This window comes from Giraffa tippelskirchi, chromosome 14, assembly GCF_054371585.1.
Source record: "Giraffa tippelskirchi isolate mGirTip1 chromosome 14, T2T-mGirTip1v1.2.pri, whole genome shotgun sequence".
In the NCBI taxonomy this organism is placed as follows: Eukaryota; Metazoa; Chordata; class Mammalia; order Artiodactyla; family Giraffidae; genus Giraffa; species Giraffa tippelskirchi.
The window spans coordinates 12202605-12222500 of NC_137288.1; the positions used below are offsets into that span (position 1 = coordinate 12202605).

The window sequence follows — 19896 nt, forward strand, 5'->3', positions numbered from 1 at the left end:
TCAGAGACGGATGTAGTGAGATATCATGAAGTAATTCCCTGTTTTTCTCTTTATAATTTCCGCGACATGATCCTTCTAGTTAGTAAGAAACATTTGTGTTGCCTTGAAGAGAATTAGATTATTATCATAATAATGGAAAGGGAAAGTAGTAGGTTTATGCTTGGCCCTTTTATATTTAAAATATACCTTTTTGGCTACAGTGTGAGGCATAGGAGATCTAGATCCTGCAATCGAGGAATGAATCTGTGCCCTTTGCAATGGAAGCAAACTGTCTTAATCCCTGGAACCCTAAGGAAGTTCCTCAAAAGAGACGGTTTGCGACTAGGTCAGAAATGATAGTCTTCAAAGGCAATCCCTTTAAGGTCAAAGGAACAAAATTTACTGACTGAAGAAAAGCCTCTGGGTAATACGAATGAGGAGTCTCTGACCTATGAGCAGCCCATCAATACTCCTATTGCCGGCAATAGGAGTAAAGAGGACATCCCATGACACAGAAGGACCTGTCCCAGGAGAGAAGCCCAGGTTCATTCTGCCCGAGAGGAGAAGGCGGGCCGAGCGATGGTCTGGGAAGGGTTTAGAGACTCAGGGTGCGGGCACATGGCTACGCTTGCTGATGAGGGGTCAGATTCCCGATGAGATGAGACGACACGGCTCGCCAGCATGGTGGGGCCGTCAAGAACCCCCTCGAATCTTGCAGACCCTCTGCGACCAATGAGAGAGAGCCAGGCACCACTGCTCAGGGGCACAGCTTCTGCTCTGCTCTTGGCAGGTCCCGGTCACCTGCCACCTTCCTAGGTCTCCAGCAGAGGTAAAGTGAGGCCCAAATGCCGCCTGAGAATCTTTGAGCTCAGAATGGACACTCTCTTTTTTCAGTGGCCTGGAGTGTCATAAGCAATCCAAAGGTGAGCAGAATTAAATGCAAGTAGTCAGAATAGTGGTGAGAACAAAAGGAAATGGCAAGTCATTGTTAACAATCTATTTTGGACTTAAAGTTTTGTGAAGAGAGAGACGGAACCTAGCTTCAGAAGGGGAGGGAGGTCCAGCAAGGTCGAATGAGGCCCACTGGTGGCTGGGGACTCATCTGGAGGAACTTCTCTGAAGAAGGGCCTGGGATCCATCTGAAAGCGGGAGTGAGAACCCAGGCCCGGGAGTGAGTGTCCAGAGCTGGAATGAGAGCTCCTGGGAGACTGACTCGAGCGCGGCTGGTTTCCGGGGCACCCACCTCCCCTTCTCCTCAGCTGATGCCCGCAGGCTGGGTCACGGCCCTTGAGGGAGAAGCCTTGGCAGAAGGTCTCCCCATGGAGGGAGCCCATAGGTGTCTCAGTCTGTCAGTGGCAGTTGCTCGTTTTCTCGGGCTGCCAGCCCATCTGAGCTGTTTCTGTTGGAGGGGAAATCTGCCTGAAGTTATGCCTGAGGCATGAGCTCTCTTATTATCAAATTAGGCGAATATCTGATACATAATGTGAATACCTGGCATACTGCCATGGAATTTCTAAATATCCGTGTGCCGAAAGCTAACTCCATCCCCACGTGTGCGAGCTAATTCAGGTGAACTCGCTCGTGTGGTAGTAGTGGTGAGAGCAGGAGTGGATCGGGAGCGAAAGGACCAGGTGGAATTTCTCGATTCAAATCCATGAATCTCTGAGGACTTCGTGAGCACGTTACACTTTAAGTGTCATTCCTGGCCTGAGAGGGAGCACGAACAGGACTTTTCTGATGGCTTCATGGAGACGTGAGACAGGAGTCGAGATCCACAGTATGCAGCGAGCGGTATCTTTGCTTATAGGCAGATCCAGAAAAAGCTATCAGCTCACTGTTGGTTCTTTCAAAGCACGTAGTAGCTGTGTGGTTGCCCGATAATGTGAGTGCCGTCCACCTAGACTGTACACGCACCTCACGCACCGAGTATCTGTCGGCCTTGTAGATGAGGAGGTGGCTGAGGGGCGTTTGCGCAAGTGACTGGGTTTGAATCTAGACAGCACCCTTTGCTGTGGGCTTGGTGAAGTGCAGGTCCTCAGTACACAGGATTCTCATCCTTCCTGGCCTGTTTCTGGCTCCTCTTCACCATCTGGGTTCCACAAGCCTCATCTTTAGCAGCACCGGTGTGCTCTTACCACAAACCTCCGAACAGCACGTTCTTTCAAGGTGCCTCCTCGTTCTTCACCGCTGGTGCTGGGCTCAGACCGTCCCCTGCCCCACGGCCCTTTCCCGGGCCTTTCCTTTTCACTCTCCCGTGGCTAGAGCTCTGACCCATCCTCCAAGCGCGAGGCCTCTTCTCACTATTTCGCATTCCAGGCAAGCCTACTTATTCTGGGAGTTATTCCCCCTTGATACTTTCTGTCTATAACCAGGACCAGGACCAAGCACACAAATCTCTTTCCACGCAACCCCTTCTTGACGCTCAGCTCTGCCGGGCGTGTTGGTGCTGACTCTCGTACGGATGGTGAGTCGACAGGTGACCGGTGACGGGTGAGCTTTTCATGAACCACGTGGAAAGTATGGTTGGCAAGCCTCTGACACAGATTCCCCCATGGGAAAACATCGTCACCTCCTGAGACAGTCCTGGGAACAAAGTCAACGAACAGAGGATTCAGTGCTTCCGGACACATCGAGTGCTTGTGGCAGACACAACCTGCCCCAGAGCATCCAAGGTCAAGTGTGAGGAAAGGCCTAGGAGTAGCGGGACCGGGGACTGAACAAGTCGGCTCTGCTCCTCTCCCGGCTGCAGTCCAAAGAAACGCCAAACAGGATGCCTCTTTGTTGCCATCGAGTGTCCAGTTCTAAACTTTTGTTAACAATGTATACAATGTTAAGGCGCGGGAGAGCCGGCTTTACTGAAACTTGTGGATCGTGCACTTCTTATCCCTGCTACTGTTTGATACAATTAGAGTTTAAGAGCACCCTGTTTTCCAGGAAAGATACTATATAACGCAAAGGTGCGATTTCTAGTGCCACCTTAATTTCCCCAGTCTCTGGGTACGAGAGCTGAACCAAATGTTGTCTAGTATATTTTCAGGGACATGACAAGCTATTCAGATCCTTCCCGATAGATGTTCTGAAAAAGAACTACTAGCTGCAAGAACTAAATCTCAATTTCAACTCCGGTAGAGGAGAAGCTGCGCTGCTGGCAACAGTTAAGATAAACACTGTATCTTCCCAAGAATAGACTGGGTACCCCCAGCATTTACCTTGAGGCTGCAGCGAGGAAGACTAAGTCTGCCCCTGAACTAGGTCCGTTTCTTTGACTTGAACCTTTATACGTGATTCCTGATATCTTCAGTTTCCGTATGCTGCCTGTAGCCCGAGACGTACAGGGCGCACCCCTCGTCAAGGCTCAGATTTCAAGAGTCTAATACATTTCCATTCAGATACAGATAGCAATCTGCAGAATAGAGAATAATACGTATCTCGTTGGAGCGTTACAGGAATATCATGACATGACACGTGTGGCCCCGCGCGCCCCCAACCACAAGCCCAGATCTCCCGTCTCCCCTCCGAAACCTCCCCCTCCTCCCCCCCATACCCAGCCACCGAGGGGGGCCCGGGGAGGGATGGCGGTCTCAGCCCCGGTTCCGAGAGGTCACTCGTGGAGCCGCCCTAGCTAGGCCGAGACGCCAGATGTGGCTGCCCTGCTGCTTCACGTCCATCTCCGTGAGCCATGCCCCAAAGGCACGTGAAATCATTGAGAGCAAACAGCGCCCCCAGAAAACGCAAAATGATCCTCCTGAACCCCACACGGCCGCCATCTTGGTGGATCCACGTTAGAGGTCGTTGGTAGGTATCCCCACTTGATGCCTGAATAGTACTCACACGGACTCGATTTCTTTTCGCTTTTCCTGGGTGCCCTAGCCAGAGAGATCACGTGGGCCGGAGAGCAAACACAGAACAGAACAGAGCCCCGAACCACAGCCAAGTCGAGGGCGTGCGGAACCGCAGGAACTCACAGAGCCTGTGAGGGGACCCAGATGGGGAAGAAGCGTCCGTGCTCACGTATCTCTGGGGAGGTTGGAAGGGGCGCCCGCCAGCGAGGCAGGTGCCGCGCGAGTGGCCGGAGACGTTTCTCCGTGGGATCTCTCGGGGTGTCGCAGGGTGCCGGGTGCAGGGGCACCCTGGGAGGCCCGGTCCACCGAAAAGCCCGAGAAGTCTTCATGTGGGGCAGGCACGGAATGGTTTCTTGCAGGGCCGGGCGAGGAGAATTCGGGGGCCCATACCTCCAAGCCCCACACGTCTCGAGAGGGTTCCACGTGGCATTCTGAAAGGCCGGGCGACGGAGGGAAGGGGTTCGTGGCTGCGGACAACGCCTGGCTGGAGGAATTCTTTGTCTTTGGCGACGGTTCACCCCGCAGGTCAGGTCATGAGGTTCCTCGACACCTTCCACGGGGCGGATGTTCACAGGAGGAGTGGGGACGGGACGGCGGACTCGCAGGCCACCCTCCTGTCCCCACTGCTCCCCTCCAGAACTGGAGCTCGAATCTAGATGGGCCTCTGACCGCACACATCGCTGGGTTTACGTCGTGCCGGCTTCACCTTCGAGTCTCACAAACTGGCACTCTTGCTGCTTCTAGGAGTGTCCTAGAGAAGAAGACACCGGGTTCCGTACGAGATCAGCTTCTTGGACGCGGCCCTCTGGAGCCCGTGGCTTTGGCTTCAGGGGAAGCACGCTGCCTACGGTATAGCCTGGCCCGGAAGCTCATCCGAGGATTCCTCAGGAGTTCGCGGGCCCCGAGGATTCTGTTTCCGAAAAGCGTTTTCTGGAACCGGGCGACTTGGGGGAACGTGTCACTGGTCTGGAAAATGGAAGGCCGCTGTCAGAGGGTTCAGTGACCTTTACGCTCCCTCCTTTCACTTGAAAGGTGTCTTCTTTTTTCTCCCCACCCCGCCCCCCAACCCCCCGCAACACACACACACCCGACAGCTTGCCTGACCGTTGTTGCTGGGGAGATGAACTCTCAGGAGACGGGAGGCCAAGTCTCTTTCACACCCCGGGGAAGACGATAGGAACGGGTCCCCAGCCGTGCGATGTTTCCGTGTCTCGGCACGGCCGACAGTCTCCTCCTCGTTCTGGGTGCTCCCGTTTCCTCCACCCCCCACCCCCCACCCCATCCCATCCCATCCCATCCCACCCCATCCCATCCCATCCCAAACTAAGGGTTTAGTTTAATGCCAAACTTCTACAAAGAAATAAGCAAATTTTTGTGCAATGTCCAGTGATCTCTTTCTAGGTTGATAGACTGATCAATGCCGTGGTTAATTCCCACAGTAAGTGGATGCCACCCTGTAAATCTTCTTGGCTCATTGCCTGCCACACCCGCTCCATTGCTGGTTAGGAGTAATGTTGTAAAACATGAAAGAGAACACAAAATGGACTGATGACTCTGAGAGAAGAATTGTAATTGGAGGACATTTCAGGACTGGCTCTGATATTGCATCCCGGAAAAAGTAAAACTCATACAGAGAGTGGAAAAGTGGTTACTAGGGCTATGGGGAGAGGTTGGTAAAAGGGAACAAATATTCAGCTATAAGATGAATAGAGTCTGAGGATCTAACGTAAAACACGGCAATCTTTTTGACATGTTTTGTATAAATGAAATCTTATATGAAGATAAAAATCTAAGTAGGAAAGATGGAGGGAAGAAAAAAAAAAAGAAGGTGAAATATGTGAGGTGATATGAATTAACTGGATGAGGAATCCTTTCACATCGTAAACACATGAAATCACCACAGTTATATTTCAATTTCTTGCAATGTTGTATGTCAATTATACCTCAAAAAAGTTGAAATTTTAAAAAAGATATTACAAGATCTATGAAAAACCGTGAGGATTGTGTCTGGCTTGATAACATTGAGAACCTAGAACTCAGGCGATCCAAAACGTCCCCCTGACTAATAGAGTGTTTGTGTCATCGGTTACTCAATTCCGAATTATCATAGGTTCCAGAATTGTTGGTTGGATGCAAGATTTCAAAGCAGCCACATGCTGGAAAACTTAGTTTTAATGAGTTTAGTTCTATTCTCTCAAAGCGGAGAGCTCTATTTAAAGATGATATTTCACGTGGACTTCCTTGATGTTTCGTACGCTGGATCAGAGACGGATATAGTGAGATATCATGAAGTAATTCCCTGTTTTTCTCTTTATAATTTCCGCGACATGATCCTTCTAGTTAGTAAGAAACATTTGTGTTGCCTTGAAGAGAATTAGATTATTATCATAATAATGGAAAGGGAAAGTAGTAGGTTTATGCTTGGCCCTTTTATATTTAAAATATACCTTTTTGGCTAGAGTGTGAGGCACAGGAGATCTAGATCCTGCAATCGAGGAATGAATCTGTGCCCTTTGCAATGGAAGCAAACTGTCTTAATCCCTGGAACCCTAAGGAAGTTCCTCAAAAGAGACGGTTTGCGACTAGGTCAGAAATGATAGTCTTCAAAGGCAATCCCTTTAAGGTCAAAGGAACAAAATTTACTGACTGAAGAGAAGCCTCTGGGTAATACGAATGAGGAGTCTCTGACCTATGAGCAGCCCATCAATACTCCTATTGCCGGCAATAGGAGTAAAGAGGACATCCCATGACACAGAAGGACCTGTCCCAGGAGAGAAGCCCAGGTTCATTCTGCCCGAGAGGAGAAGGCGGGCCGAGCGATGGTCTGGGAAGGGTTTAGAGACTCAGGGTGCGGGCACATGGCTACGCTTGCTGATGAGGGGTCAGATTCCCGATGAGATGAGACGACACGGCTCGCCAGCATGGTGGGGGCGTCAAGAACCCCCTCGAATCTTGCAGACCCTCTGCGACCAATGAGAGAGAGCCAGGCACCACTGCTCAGGGGCACAGCTTCTGCTCTGCTCTTGGCAGGTCCCGGTCACCTGCCACCTTCCTGTCTCCAGCAGAGGTAAAGTGAGGCCCAAATGCCGCCTGAGGATCTTTGAGCTCAGAACGGAAACTCTTTTTTTCGGTGGCCTGGAGTGTCATAAGCAATCCGAAGGTGAGCGGAATTAAATGCAAGTAGTCAGAATAATGGTGAGAACAAAAGGAAACGGCAAGTCACTGTTAACAATCTATTTTGGACGTAAAGTTTTGTGAAGAGAGAGACGGAACCTAGCTTCAGAAGGGGAGGGAGGTCCCGCAAGGTCGAATGAGGCCCACTGGTGGCTGGGGACTCATCTGGAGGAACTTCTCTGAAGAAGGGCCTGGGATCCATCTGAAAGCGGGAGTGGGAACCCAGGCCCGGGAGTGAGCGTCCAGAGCTGGAATGAGAGCTCCTGGGAGACTGACTCGAGCGCGGCTGGTTTCCGGGGCACCCACCTCCCCTTCTCCTCAGCTGATGCCCGCAGGCTGGGTCACGGCCCTTGAGGGAGAAGCCTTGGCAGAAGGTCTCCCCGCGGAGGGAGCCCATGGGTGTCTCAGTCTGTCAGTGGCAGTTGCTCGTTTTCTCGGGCTGCCAGCCCATCTGAGCTGTTTCTGTTGGAGGGGAAATCTGCCTGAAGTTACGCCTGAGGCCTGAGCTCTCTTATTATCAAATTAGGCGAATATCCGATACATAATGTGAATACCTGGCCTACTGCCATGGAATTTCTAAATATCCGTGTGCCGAAAGCTAACTCCGTCCCCACGTGTGCAAGCTAATTCAGGGGAACTCGCTCGTGTCTGACCCGTGTGGTAGTAGTGGTGAGAGCAGGAGTGGATCGGGAGCGAAAGGACCAGGTGGAATTTCTCGATTCAAATCCATGAATCTCTGAGGACTTCGTGAGCACGTTACACTTTAAGTGTCATTCCTGGCCTGAGAGGGAGCACGAACAGGACTTTTCTGACGGCTTCATGGAGACGTGAGACAGGAGTCGAGATCCACAGTATGCAGCGAGCGGTATCTTTGCTTATAGGCAGATCCAGAAAAAGCTATCAGCTCACTGTTGGTTCTTTCAAAGCACGTAGTAGCTGTGTGGTTGCCCGATAATGTGAGTGCCGTCCACCTAGACTGTACACGCACCTCACGCACCGAGTATCTGTCGGCCTTGTAGATGAGGAGGTGGCTGAGGGGCGTTTGCGCAAGTGACTGGGTTTGAATCTAGACAGCACCCTTTGCTGTGGGCTTGGTGAAGTGCAGGTCCTCAGTACACAGGATTCTCATCCTTCCTGGCCTGTTTCTGGCTCCTCTTCACCATCTGGGTTCCACAAGCCTCATCTTTAGCAGCACCGGTGTGCTCTTACCACAAACCTCCGAACAGCACGTTCTTTCAAGGTGCCTCCTCGTCCTTCACCGCTGGTGCTGGGCTCAGACCGTCCCCTGCCCCACGGCCCTTTCCCGGGCCTTTCCTTTTCACTCTCCCGTGGCTAGAGCTCTGACCCATCCTCCAAGCGCGAGGCCTCTTCTCACTATTTCGCATTCCAGGCAAGCCTACTTATTCTGGGAGTTATTCCCCCTTGATACTTTCTGTCTATAACCAGGACCAGGACCAAGCACACAAATCTCTTTCCACGCAACCCCTTCTTGACGCTCAGCTCTGCCGGGCGTGTTGGTGCTGACTCTCGTACGGATGGTGAGTCGACAGGTGACCGGTGACGGGTGAGCTTTTCATGAACCACGTGGAAAGTATGGTTGGCAAGCCTCTGACACAGATTCCCCCATGGGAAAACATCGTCACCTCCTGAGACAGTCCTGGGAACAAAGTCAACGAACAGAGGATTCAGTGCTTCCGGACACATCGAGTGCTTGTGGCAGACACAACCTGCCCCAGAGCATCCAAGGTCAAGTGTGAGGAAAGGCCTAGGAGTAGCGGGACCGGGGACTGAACAAGTCGGCTCTGCTCCTCTCCCGGCTGCAGTCCAAAGAAACGCCAAACAGGATGCCTCTTTGTTGCCATCGAGTGTCCAGTTCTAAACTTTTGTTAACAATGTATACAATGTTAAGGCGCGGGAGAGCCGGCTTTACTGAAACTTGTGGATCGTGCACTTCTTATCCCTGCTACTGTTTGATACAATTAGAGTTTAAGAGCACCCTGTTTTCCAGGAAAGATACTATATAACGCAAAGGTGCGATTTCTAGTGCCCCCTTAATTTCCCCAGTCTCTGGGTACGAGAGCTGAACCAAATGTTGTCTAGTATATTTTCAGGGACATGACAAGCTATTCAGATCCTTCCCGATAGATGTTCTGAAAAAGAACTACTAGCTGCAAGAACTAAATCTCAATTTCAACTCCGGTAGAGGAGAAGCTGCGCTGCTGGCAACAGTTAAGATAAACACTGTATCTTCCCAAGAATAGACTGGGTACCCCCAGCATTTACCTTGAGGCTGCAGCGAGGAAGACTAAGTCTGCCACTGAACTAGGTCCGTTTCTTTGACTTGAACCTTTATACGTGATTCCTGATATCTTCAGTTTCCGTATGCTGCCTGTAGCCCGAGACGTACAGGGCGCACCCCTCGTCAAGGCTCAGATTTCAAGAGTCTAATACATTTCCATTCAGATACAGATAGCAATCTGCAGAATAGAGAATAATACGTATCTCGTTGGAGCGTTACAGGAATATCATGACAGGACACGTGTGGCCCCGCGCGCCCCCAACCACAAGCCCAGATCTCCCGTCTCCCCTCCGAAACCTCCCCCTCCTCCCCCCCATACCCAGCCACCGAGGGGGGCCCGGGGAGGGATGGCGGTCTCAGCCCCGGTTCCGAGAGGTCACTCGTGGAGCCGCCCTAGCTAGGCCGAGACGCCAGATGTGGCTGCCCTGCTGCTTCACGTCCATCTCCGTGAGCCATGCCCAAAAGGCACGTGAAATCATTGAGAGCAAACAGCGCCCCCAGAAAACGCAAAATGATCCTCCTGAACCCCACACGGCCGCCATCTTGGTGGATCCACGTTAGAGGTCGTTGGTAGGTATCCCCACTTGATGCCTGAATAGTACTCACACGGACTCGATTTCTTTTCGCTTTTCCTGGGTGCCCTAGCCAGAGAGATCACGTGGGCCGGAGAGCAAACACAGAACAGAACAGAGCCCCGAACCACAGCCAAGTCGAGGGCGTGCGGAACCGCAGGAACTCACAGAGCCTGTGAGGGGACCCAGATGGGGAAGAAGCGTCCGTGCTCACGTATCTCTGGGGAGGTTGGAAGGGGCGCCCGCCAGCGAGGCAGGTGCCGCGCGAGTGGCCGGAGACGTTTCTCCGTGGGATCTCTCGGGGTGTCGCAGGGTGCCGGGTGCAGGGGCACCCTGGGAGGCCCGGTCCACCGAAAAGCCCGAGAAGTCTTCATGTGGGGCAGGCACGGAATGGTTTCTTGCAGGGCCGGGCGAGGAGAATTCGGGGGCCCATACCTCCAAGCCCCACACGTCTCGAGAGGGTTCCACGTGGCATTCTGAAAGGCCGGGCGACGGAGGGAAGGGGTTCGTGGCTGCGGACAACGCCTGGCTGGAGGAATTCTTTGTCTTTGGCGACGGTTCACCCCGCAGGTCAGGTCATGAGGTTCCTCGACACCTTCCACGGGGCGGATGTTCACAGGAGGAGTGGGGACGGGACGGCGGACTCGCAGGCGACCCTCCTGTCCCCACTGCTCCCCTCCCTCCAGCACTGGAGTTCGAATCTAGATGGGCCTCTGACCGCACACATCGCTGGGTTTACATCGTGCCGGCTTCACCTTCGATTCTCACAAACTGGCACTCTTGCTGCTGCTAGAAGTGTCCTAGAGAAGAAGACATCGGGTTCCGTACCAGATCAGCTTCTTGGACGTGGCCCTCTGGAGCCCGTGGCTTTGGCTTCAGGGGAAGCGCGCTGCCTACGGTATAGCCTGGCCCGGAAGCTCATCCGAGGATTCCTAAGGAGTTCGCGGGCCCCGAGGATTCTGTTTCCGAAAAGCGTTTTCTGGAACCGGGCGACTTGGGAGAACGTGTCACTGGTGTGGAAAATGGAAGGCCGCTGTCAGAGGGTTCAGTGACCTTTACGCTCCCTCCTTTCACTTGAAAGGCGTCTTCTTTTTTCTCCCCACCCCGCCCCCCAACCCCCCAACCCCCCGCAGCACACACACACCCGACAGCTTGCCTGACCGTTGTTGCTGGGGAGATGAAATCCCAGGAGACGGGAGGCCAAGTCTCTCTCACACCCCGGGGCAAACGATAGGAACGGGTCCCCAGCCGTGTGATGTCTCCGTGTCTCAGCACGGCCGACAGTCTCCTCCTCTTTCTAGGTGCTCCCGTTTCCTCCACCCCCCACCCCCCCACCCCACCCCACCCCACCCCACCCCACCCCATCCCATCCCAAACTAAGGGTTTAGTTTAATGCCAAACTTCTACAAAGAAATAAGCAAATTTTTGTGCAATGTCCAGTTATCTCTTTCTAGGTTGATAGACTGATCAATGCCATGGTTAATTCCCACAGTAAGTGGATGCCACCCTGTAAATCTTCTTGGCTCATTGCCTGCCACACCTGCTCCATTGCTGGTTAGGAGTAATTTTGTAAAACATGAAAGATAACACAAAATGGACTGATGACTCTGAGAGAAGAATTGTAATTGGAGGAAATTTCAGGACTGGCTCTGACAGTGCCTCCCGGAAAAAGTAAAACTCATACAGAGAGTAGAAAAGTGGTTACTAGGGCTATGGGGAGAGGTTGGTAAAAGGGAACAAATGTTCAGCTATAAGATGAATAGAGTCTGAGGATCTAATGTAAAACACGGCAATCTTTTTGACATGTTTTGTATAAATGAAATCTTATGAAGATAAAATCTAAGTGGGAAAGATGGAGGGAAGAAAAAAAAAAGAAGGTGAAATATGTGAGGTGATATGAATTAACTGGATGAGGAATCCTTTCACATCGTAAACACGTGAAATCACCACAGTCATATTTCAATTTCTTGCAATTTTATATGTCAATTGTACCTCAAAAAAGTTGAAATTTTAAAAAAGATATTACAGGATCTATGAAAAACCGTGAAGATTGTGTCTGGCTTGATAACATTGAGAACCTAGAACTCAGGCGATCCAAAACGTCCCCCTGACTAGTAGAGTGTTTGTGTCATCGGTTACTCAATTCTGAATTATCATAGGTTCCAGAATTGTCGGTTGGATGCAAGATTTCAAAGCAGCCACATACTGGAAAACTTAGTTTTAATGAGTTTAGTTCTATTCTCTCAAAGTGGAGAGCTCTATTTAAAGATGATACTTTACGTGGACTTCCTTGATTTTTCGTACGTTGGATCAGAGACGGATGTAGTGAGATACCATGAAGTAATTCCCTGTTTTTCTCTTTATAATTTCCGCGACATGATCCTTCTAGTTAGTAAGAAACATTTGTGTTGCCTTGAAGAGAACTAGATTATTATCATAATAATGGAAAGGGAAAGTAGTAGGTTTATGCTTGGCCCTCTTATATTTAAAATATACCTTTTTGGCTACAGTGTGAGGCACGGGAGATCTAGATCCTGCAATCGAGGAAAGAATCTGTGCCCTTTGCAATGGAAGCAAACTGTCTTAATCCCTGGAACCCTAAGGAAGTTCCTCAAAAGAGACGGTTTGCGACTAGGTCAGAAATGATAGTCTTCAAAGGCAATGCAATCCCTTTGACTTCAAAGGAACAAAATTTACTGACTGAAGAAAAGCCTCTGGGTAATACGAATGAGGAGTCTCTGACCTATGAGCAGCACATCAATACTCCTGTTGCCGGCAATAGGAGTAAAGAGGACATCCCATGACACAGAATGACCTGTCCCAGGAGAGAAGCCCAGGTTCATTCTGCCTGAGAGGAGAAGGCGGGCCGAGTGATGGTCTGGGAAGGGTTTAGAGACTCAGGGTGAGGGCACATGGCTACGCTTGCCGATGCGGGGTCAGATTCCCGATGAGATGAGACGACACGGCTCACCAGCATGGTGGGGCCGTCAGGAACCCCCTCGAATCTTGCAGACCCTCTGCGACCAATGAGAGAGAGCCAGGCACCACTGCTCAGGGGCACAGCTTCTGCTCTGCTCTTGGCAGGTCCCGGTCACCTGCCACCTTCCTGTCTCCAGCAGAGGTAAAGTGAGGCCCAAATGCCTCCTGAGGATCTTTGAGCCCAGAACAGAAACTCTCTTTTTTTCGGTGGCCTGGAGTGTCACAAGCAATCCGAAGGTGAGCGGAATTAAATGCAAGTAGTCAGAATAATGGTGAGAACAAAAGGAAATGGCAAGTCATTGTTAACAATCCATCTTGGACTTAAAGTTTTGTGAAGAGAGAGACGGAACCTAGCTTCAGAAGGGGAGGGAGGTCCCGCAAGGTCGAATGAGGCCCACTGGTGGCTGGGGACTCATCTGGAGGAACTTCTCTGAAGAAGGGCCTGGGATCCATCTGAAAGCGGGAGTGAGAACCCGGGCCCGGGAGTGAGCGTCCAGAGCTGGAACGAGAGCTCCTGGGAGACTGACTCGAGCGCGGCTGGTTTCCGGGGCACCCACCTCCCCTTCTCCTCAGCTGATGCCCGCAGGCTGGGTAACGGCCCTTGAGGGAGAAGCCTTGGCAGAAGGTCTCCCCATGGAGGGAGCCCACAGGTGTCTCAGTCTGTTAGTGGCAGTTGCTCGTTCTCTCGGGCTGCCAGCCCATCTGAGCTGTTTCCGTTGGAGGGAAAATCGGCCTGAAGTTATGCCTGAGGCCCGGGCTCTCTTATTATCAAATTAGGCGAATATCCGATACATAATGTGAATACCTGGCCTACTGCCATGGAATTTCTAAATATCCGTGTGCCGAAAGCTAACTCCACCCCCACGTGTGCAAGCTAATTCAGGGGAACTCGCTCGTGTCTGACCCGTGTGGTAGTAGTGGTGAGAGCAGGAGTGGATCGGGAGCGAAAGGACCAGGTGGAATTTCTCGATTCAAATCCATGAATCTCTGAGGACTTCGTGAGCACGTTACACTTGAAGTGTCATTCCTGGCCTGAGAGGGAGCACGAACAGTACTTTTCTGACGGCTTCATGGAGACGTGAGACAGGAGTCGAGATCCACAGTATGCAGCGAGCGGTATCTTTGCTTATAGGCAGATCCAGAAAAAGCTATCAGCTCACTCTTGGTTCTTTCAAAGCATGTATTAGCTGTGTGGTTGCCTGATATGTGAGTGCCGTCCACCTAGACTGTACGTACACGCACCTCACGCACCGAGTATCTGTCGGCCTTGTAGATGAGGAGGTGGCTGAGCGGCGTTTGCGCAAGTGACTGGGTTTGAATCTAGACAGCACCCTTTGCTGTGGGCTTGGTGAAGTGCAGGTCCTCAGTACACGGGATTCTCATCCTTCCTGGCCTGTTTCTGGCTCCTCCTTACTATCTGGGTTCCACAAGCCTCATCTTTAGCAGCACCGGTGTGCTCTTACCACAAACCTCCGAACAGCACGTTCTTTCAAGGTGCCTCCTCGTCCTTCACCGCTGGTGCTGGGCTCAGACCGTCCCCTGCCCCACGGCCCTTTCCCGGGCCTTTCCTTTTCACTCTCCCGTGGCTAAAGCTCTGACCCGTCCTCCAAGCGCGAGGCCTCTTCTCACTATTTCGCATTCCAGGCAAGCCTACTTATTCTGGGAGTTATTCCCCCTTGATACTTTCTGTCTATAACCAGGACCAGGACCAAGCATACAAATCTCTTTCCACGCAACCCCTTCTTGACGCTCAGCTCTGCCGGGCGTGTTGGTGCTGACTCTCGTACGGATGGTGAGTTGACAGGTGACCGGCGACGGGCGAGCTTTTCATGAACCACGTGGAAAGTATGGTTGGCAAGCCTCTGACACAGATTCCCCCATGGGAAAACATCGTCACCTCCTGAGACAGTCCTGGGAACAAAGTCAATGAACAGAGGATTCAGTGCTTCCGGACACATCGAGTGCTTGTTGCAGACACAACCTGCCCCCAGAGCATCCAAGATCAAGTGTGAGGAAAGGCCTAGGAGTAGCGGGACCGGGGACTGAACAAGTCGGCTCTGCTCCTCTCCCGGCTGCAGTCCGAAGAAACGCCAAACAGGATGCCTCTTTGTTGCCATCAAGTGTCCAGTTCTAAACTTTTGTTAACAATGTATATAATGTTAAGGAGCGGGAGAGCCAGCTTTACTGAAACTTGTGGATCATGCACTTCTTATCCCTGCTACTGTTTGATACAATTAGAGTTTCAGAGCAGCCTGTTTTCCAGCAAAGATACTATATAACCCAAAGGTGCGATTTCTAGTGCCACCTTAATTTCCCCAGTCTCTGGGTACGAGAACTGAACCAAATGTTCTCTAGTATACTTTCAGGGACATGACAAGCTATTCGGATCCTTCCTGATAGATGTTCTGAAAAAGAACTACTAGCTGCAAGAACTAAATCTCAATTTCACCTCCGGCAGAGGAGAAGCTGCGTTGCTGGCAACAGTTAAAATAAACACTGTATCTTCCCAAGAATAGACTGGGTACCCCCAGCGTTTACCTTGAGGCTGCAGCGAGGAAGACTAAGTCTGCCCCTGAACTAGGTCCGTTTCTTTGACTTTAACCTTTATACGTGATTCCTGATATCTTCAGTTTCCGTATGCTGCCTGTAGCCCGAGACGTACAGGGCGCACCCCTCGTCAAGGCTCGGATTTCAAGAGTCTAATACATTTCCATTCAGGTACAGATAGCCATCTGCAGAATAGAGAATAATATTTATCTCGTTGGAGCGCTGCAGGAATATCATGACAGGACACGTGTGGCCCCGCGCGCCCCCAACCACAAGCCCAGATCTCCCGTCTCCCCTCCGAAACCTCCCCCTCCCCCCCCCACACCCAGCCACCGAGGGGGGCCCGGGGAGGGATGGCGGTCTCAGCCCCGGTTCCGAGAGGTCACTCGTGGAGCCGCCCTAGCTAGGCCGAGACGCCAGATGTGGCTGCCCTGCTGCTTCACGTCCCATCTCCGTGAGCCATGCCCAAAAGGCACGTGAAATCATTGAGAGCAAATAGCGCCCCCAGAAAACGCAAAATGATCCTCCTGAACCCCACACGGCCGCCATCTTGGTGGATCCACGTTAGAGGTCATTGGTAGGTATCCCCACTTGATGCCTGAATAGTACTCACACGGACTCGATTTCTTTTCGCTTTTCCTGGGTGCCCTAGCCAGAGAGATCACGTGGGCCGGAGAGCAAACACAGAACAGAACAGAGCCCCGAACCACAGCCAAGTCGAGGGCGTGCGGAACCGCAGGAACTCACAGAGCCTGTGAGGGGACCCAGATGGGGAAGAAGCGTCCGTGCTCACGTATCTCTGGGGAGGTTGGAAGGGGCGCCCGCCAGCGAGGCAGATGCCGCGCGAGTGGCCGGAGACGTTTCTCCGTGGGATCTCTCGGGATGTCGCAGGGTGCCGGGTGCAGGGGCACCCTGGGAGGCCCGGTCCACCGAAAAGCCCGAGAAGTCTTCATGTGGGGCAGGCCCGGGATGGTTTCTTGCAGGGCCGGGCGAGGAGAATTCGGGGGCCCATACCTCCAAGCCCCACACGTCTCGAGAGGGCTCCACGTGGCATTCTGAAAGGCCGGGCGACGGAGGGAAGGGGTTCGTGGCTGCGGACGACGCCTGGCTGGAGGAATTCTTTGTCTTTGGCGACGGTTCACCCCGTAGGTCAGGTCATGAGGTTCCTCGACACCTTCCACGGGGCGGATGTTCACACGGGGAGTGGGGACAGGACGGCGGACTCGCAGGCCACCCTCCTGTCCCCACTGCTCCCCTCCCTCCAGCACTGGAGTTCGAATCTAGATGGGCCTCTGACCGCTCACATCGCTGGGTTTACATCGTGCCGGCTTCACCTTCGATTCTCACAAACTGGCACTCTTGCTGCTGCTAGAAGTGTCCTAGAGAAGAAGACATCGGGTTCCGTACCAGATCAGCTTCTTGGACGTGGCCCTCTGGAGCCCGTGGCTTTGGCTTCAGGGGAAGCGCGCTGCCTACGGTATAGCCTGGCCCGGAAGCTCATCCGAGGATTCCTAAGGAGTTCGCGGGCCCCGAGGATTCTGTTTCCGAAAAGCGTTTTCTGGAACCGGGCGACTTGGGAGAACGTGTCACTGGTGTGGAAAATGGAAGGCCGCTGTCAGAGGGTTCAGTGACCTTTACGCTCCCTCCTTTCACTTGAAAGGCGTCTTCTTTTTTCTCCCCACCCCGCCCCCCAACCCCCCAACCCCCCGCAGCACACACACACCCGACAGCTTGCCTGACCGTTGTTGCTGGGGAGATGAAATCCCAGGAGACGGGAGGCCAAGTCTCTCTCACACCCCGGGGCAAACGATAGGAACGGGTCCCCAGCCGTGTGATGTCTCCGTGTCTCAGCACGGCCGACAGTCTCCTCCTCTTTCTAGGTGCTCCCGTTTCCTCCACCCCCCACCCCCCACCCCCACCCCCCCCCCCGCCACCGACCCCCGCCCCCAGCAGCCCTGCCACCCCACCCCAGACCCGACCGCCCGGCCCGGCCGCCCGGCCGCCTTTCCTTTCCGGTGTTTGTGGCCAGTTATTTTGAAATCCATGTTCTCCTGACCTCAAGCGCACTTTCCCCGCCCACCGGCGCATGCTTGTGTTTGTTGTCGTTGGACTTGATCACGGTCTCGACACAGGTTGACTTTCGTTTTCTCTTGTTGGGGGTCCGAGTGTCTCCTTCTTTTCCTTTCTTGCTCCTGGGCTTGCGTGTCTGTGTCTGTGTCTGCTTTCGAGAAGTCCTGCTTTGTTCTCCGAGCAGCGCTTGCCTGGTTTCGCTTTGCCGGTCGGTCCCTCCCTCCCTGCCTCCCTCCCTTCTCTCTCTCCCTCCCTCCCTCCTTCGGGGGAGGGGGCCCGGGGGAGCCCGGGATGTCACTGGTGCCCCTCTCTCGGCCGTCCCCGCCCCGAGCCCCGCCGCCCGCCGGCGTCTCCGTGGAATGTCCGCCCACCAGCCTGGAATCGCGTGGGTGGGGGGGGGAGCGCGTCTCCTTCGTGGCAGCCTCCTGGGGAGCTATTTCCCAGCTCCTCTCCCTTCCTCTGCGGCCGGGGTCGCGTCGCGTCGCGTCTCTCGGAGGCGGCGGCTCCGAGCCGAGCTCGGGCGTTTGGGCGGCCGGCGCTGTGGCGTCCTCGGCGGCCGGCGACAGCGACCCGTCCTCGGGACATTGGAGCCGGTTGTCAGGAGCCACCTGGCGGCCGCTTTTATAGTGTCCCTCCCCTCTGGAGCTTCGGCGACCTTCAGGAGGGTTGTGACTCAGCCGCCGGGCCCGAGGGCACAGCTCTCAGAGACCGGCTCTGCTGGCAGCGACAGTGGCGGTGGCGCCGAGGCCTAGGGACGTCCTGCTGTCGCCGGAGATTGGTTCTCTAGGTTTCTGAGGAGGGTGGCCGTCGCGGCGGCGGCGGCGCTCCAGAGCCGGGCTCTGGGGTGGCCTGACCGGGCCTCCCTCAGGAGGGTTTGCTTTTCGCCCTCAGGAGGGTTTGCCTTCTTCTGCCAGGAGGGTTGGCTCCCGCCCTCAAAAAGGGTTTGCTGTTCGCCTTTTCAGAAGGGTTTGCGTCTCCCTTCAGGAGGTTTTTGCTTTCCCGCCCTTTCAGGAGGGTTTGCCACCCCCGGAGGGTTTGCTTTCTCACCCCTCCCCAACTCCCTGAATCACGGCCAGGAGGTCAGGGACCGGCTCGAGCCGTCCTGGGTGCCCCGGACAGGACGGTCTGGGGCCCCGGGCGTGGTCCCTCGTTGGGGCCCGCTCGTCTCGTGGGAGGCGCCTCGCCGGCGGGTCTCTCTTCGTTTTTCTCTTTGGCAACTCGAAGCCAAACCCCCGCTCGGAGACTCGGACGGACGGACGGGTACACCTACCCGTGCGGGCGAAGGGGGAGGGCGTCCCCGGCCAGCTCCCTCCCCCTTGGCGTCTGCGCCCCCACTTCGCCCACCGGGCGCCCCCTTCGCCCCCCTCCCCCCCCCCAGTCGACCAGATGACCCCCGACAGCTCCGGGCCTGGTGTTTCTGGGGTAGTGCTGGGGACAGGTGGCGGTGCCAAGGTGCCAAGGTCCCTCCCTGCCAGTCGTGGGTGGGCCCCGCTGTCGGGCGCTGTCATTTTGTCGCCCGAAATGGGCCTTTTCTGCCACCAGGTAAGTGCCGACACGGTCTCTCTCGGCGTCTGCCGCCGAGGACTTTGGGCCTCTGGACGCACGCGGGGCTCTGGGCCTTTGGGCCGCCGGCCTGGGCCTGTGCGTCGGCTCCCGCGTGGCGTGTCTGGCAGACCCGACCCGTGGCGCCACCTCCGGTCTCTGGGCGACCCGAGGGCGGCGGGGCGAGGCGCCGTGGGTCTTCTACCCTGTGTGACCCCCGCTGCGGGCGCCCGGTGGTGGCCGGGACGACCCCCGCTCTGTAGGCTCCGTGCCCCGTGTCAGGCAGCTCCTCCTCCTGGGGTCGTCGGCGGCTGTCGCCTGAGGTGAGGTGAGGTGAGGTGTGGCGGGGGGAGGCGGCCGGTGAGGCTTAAAGCGGGCCCCTCCGGCGACTGCCCTCACCGTGCCTTCCCCCCTCCCCCTCGGCTCAACGGATCGATGTGGTGTGGTCGTGCTCTCCCGGGCCGGGCCTAAGCCGTGCCGGACGAGGGACGGGCGTTCCTGGTGAACGTGTGCGGTCTTCTCGGTCTGTCCACGGGGCCCCTCGCCTGCCTTTCCCCCTGCCCGTCGGGGAGGGTGAGGAAGGCGGGAGGGTGGGTGCGGCCTCCGGCCCTGACTCTCGGTCTCCTGCCCGCCCCCCCTCCACGGGGCGTCAGTGAGGCCGTCGGTCTTCGGACACAGCGGACGCTCTCGCTTCGCCTTCTCGGCGCGTGTCCCGCGAGCGGCCCTCCCCGCGGTGGGGAGGGCTGTGCCCGCCGCTGCGCCGCGCGCCCCGCGTGGGTGGGTGAGCGTGCCTCGTTTGACCCTCGGTGGTGCCCCTGGAGCGCTCCAGGTCGCCCCCTCAGGTGCCTGAGGCCGAGCGGTGGTGTCGTTTCCCTTAACCCGGCGTCCTCCT

At 54.7% G+C, this 19896-nt stretch overlaps 1 long non-coding RNA gene across 1 annotated transcript; it reads right to left on the reverse strand.

Annotated features, from left to right (window-relative positions):
- Nucleotides 1-11823: 11823 nt before the first annotated feature.
- Nucleotides 11824-17706, reverse strand: LOC145534285 (uncharacterized). The gene is made up of 3 exons (XR_014074413.1): nt 17449-17706; nt 15384-15577; nt 11824-14756 (listed from the first exon to the last, which is right to left on the reverse strand). It is a non-coding gene; the product is annotated as an uncharacterized LOC145534285 (long non-coding RNA).
- Between the last annotated feature and the right edge of the window lie 2190 nt (nt 17707-19896).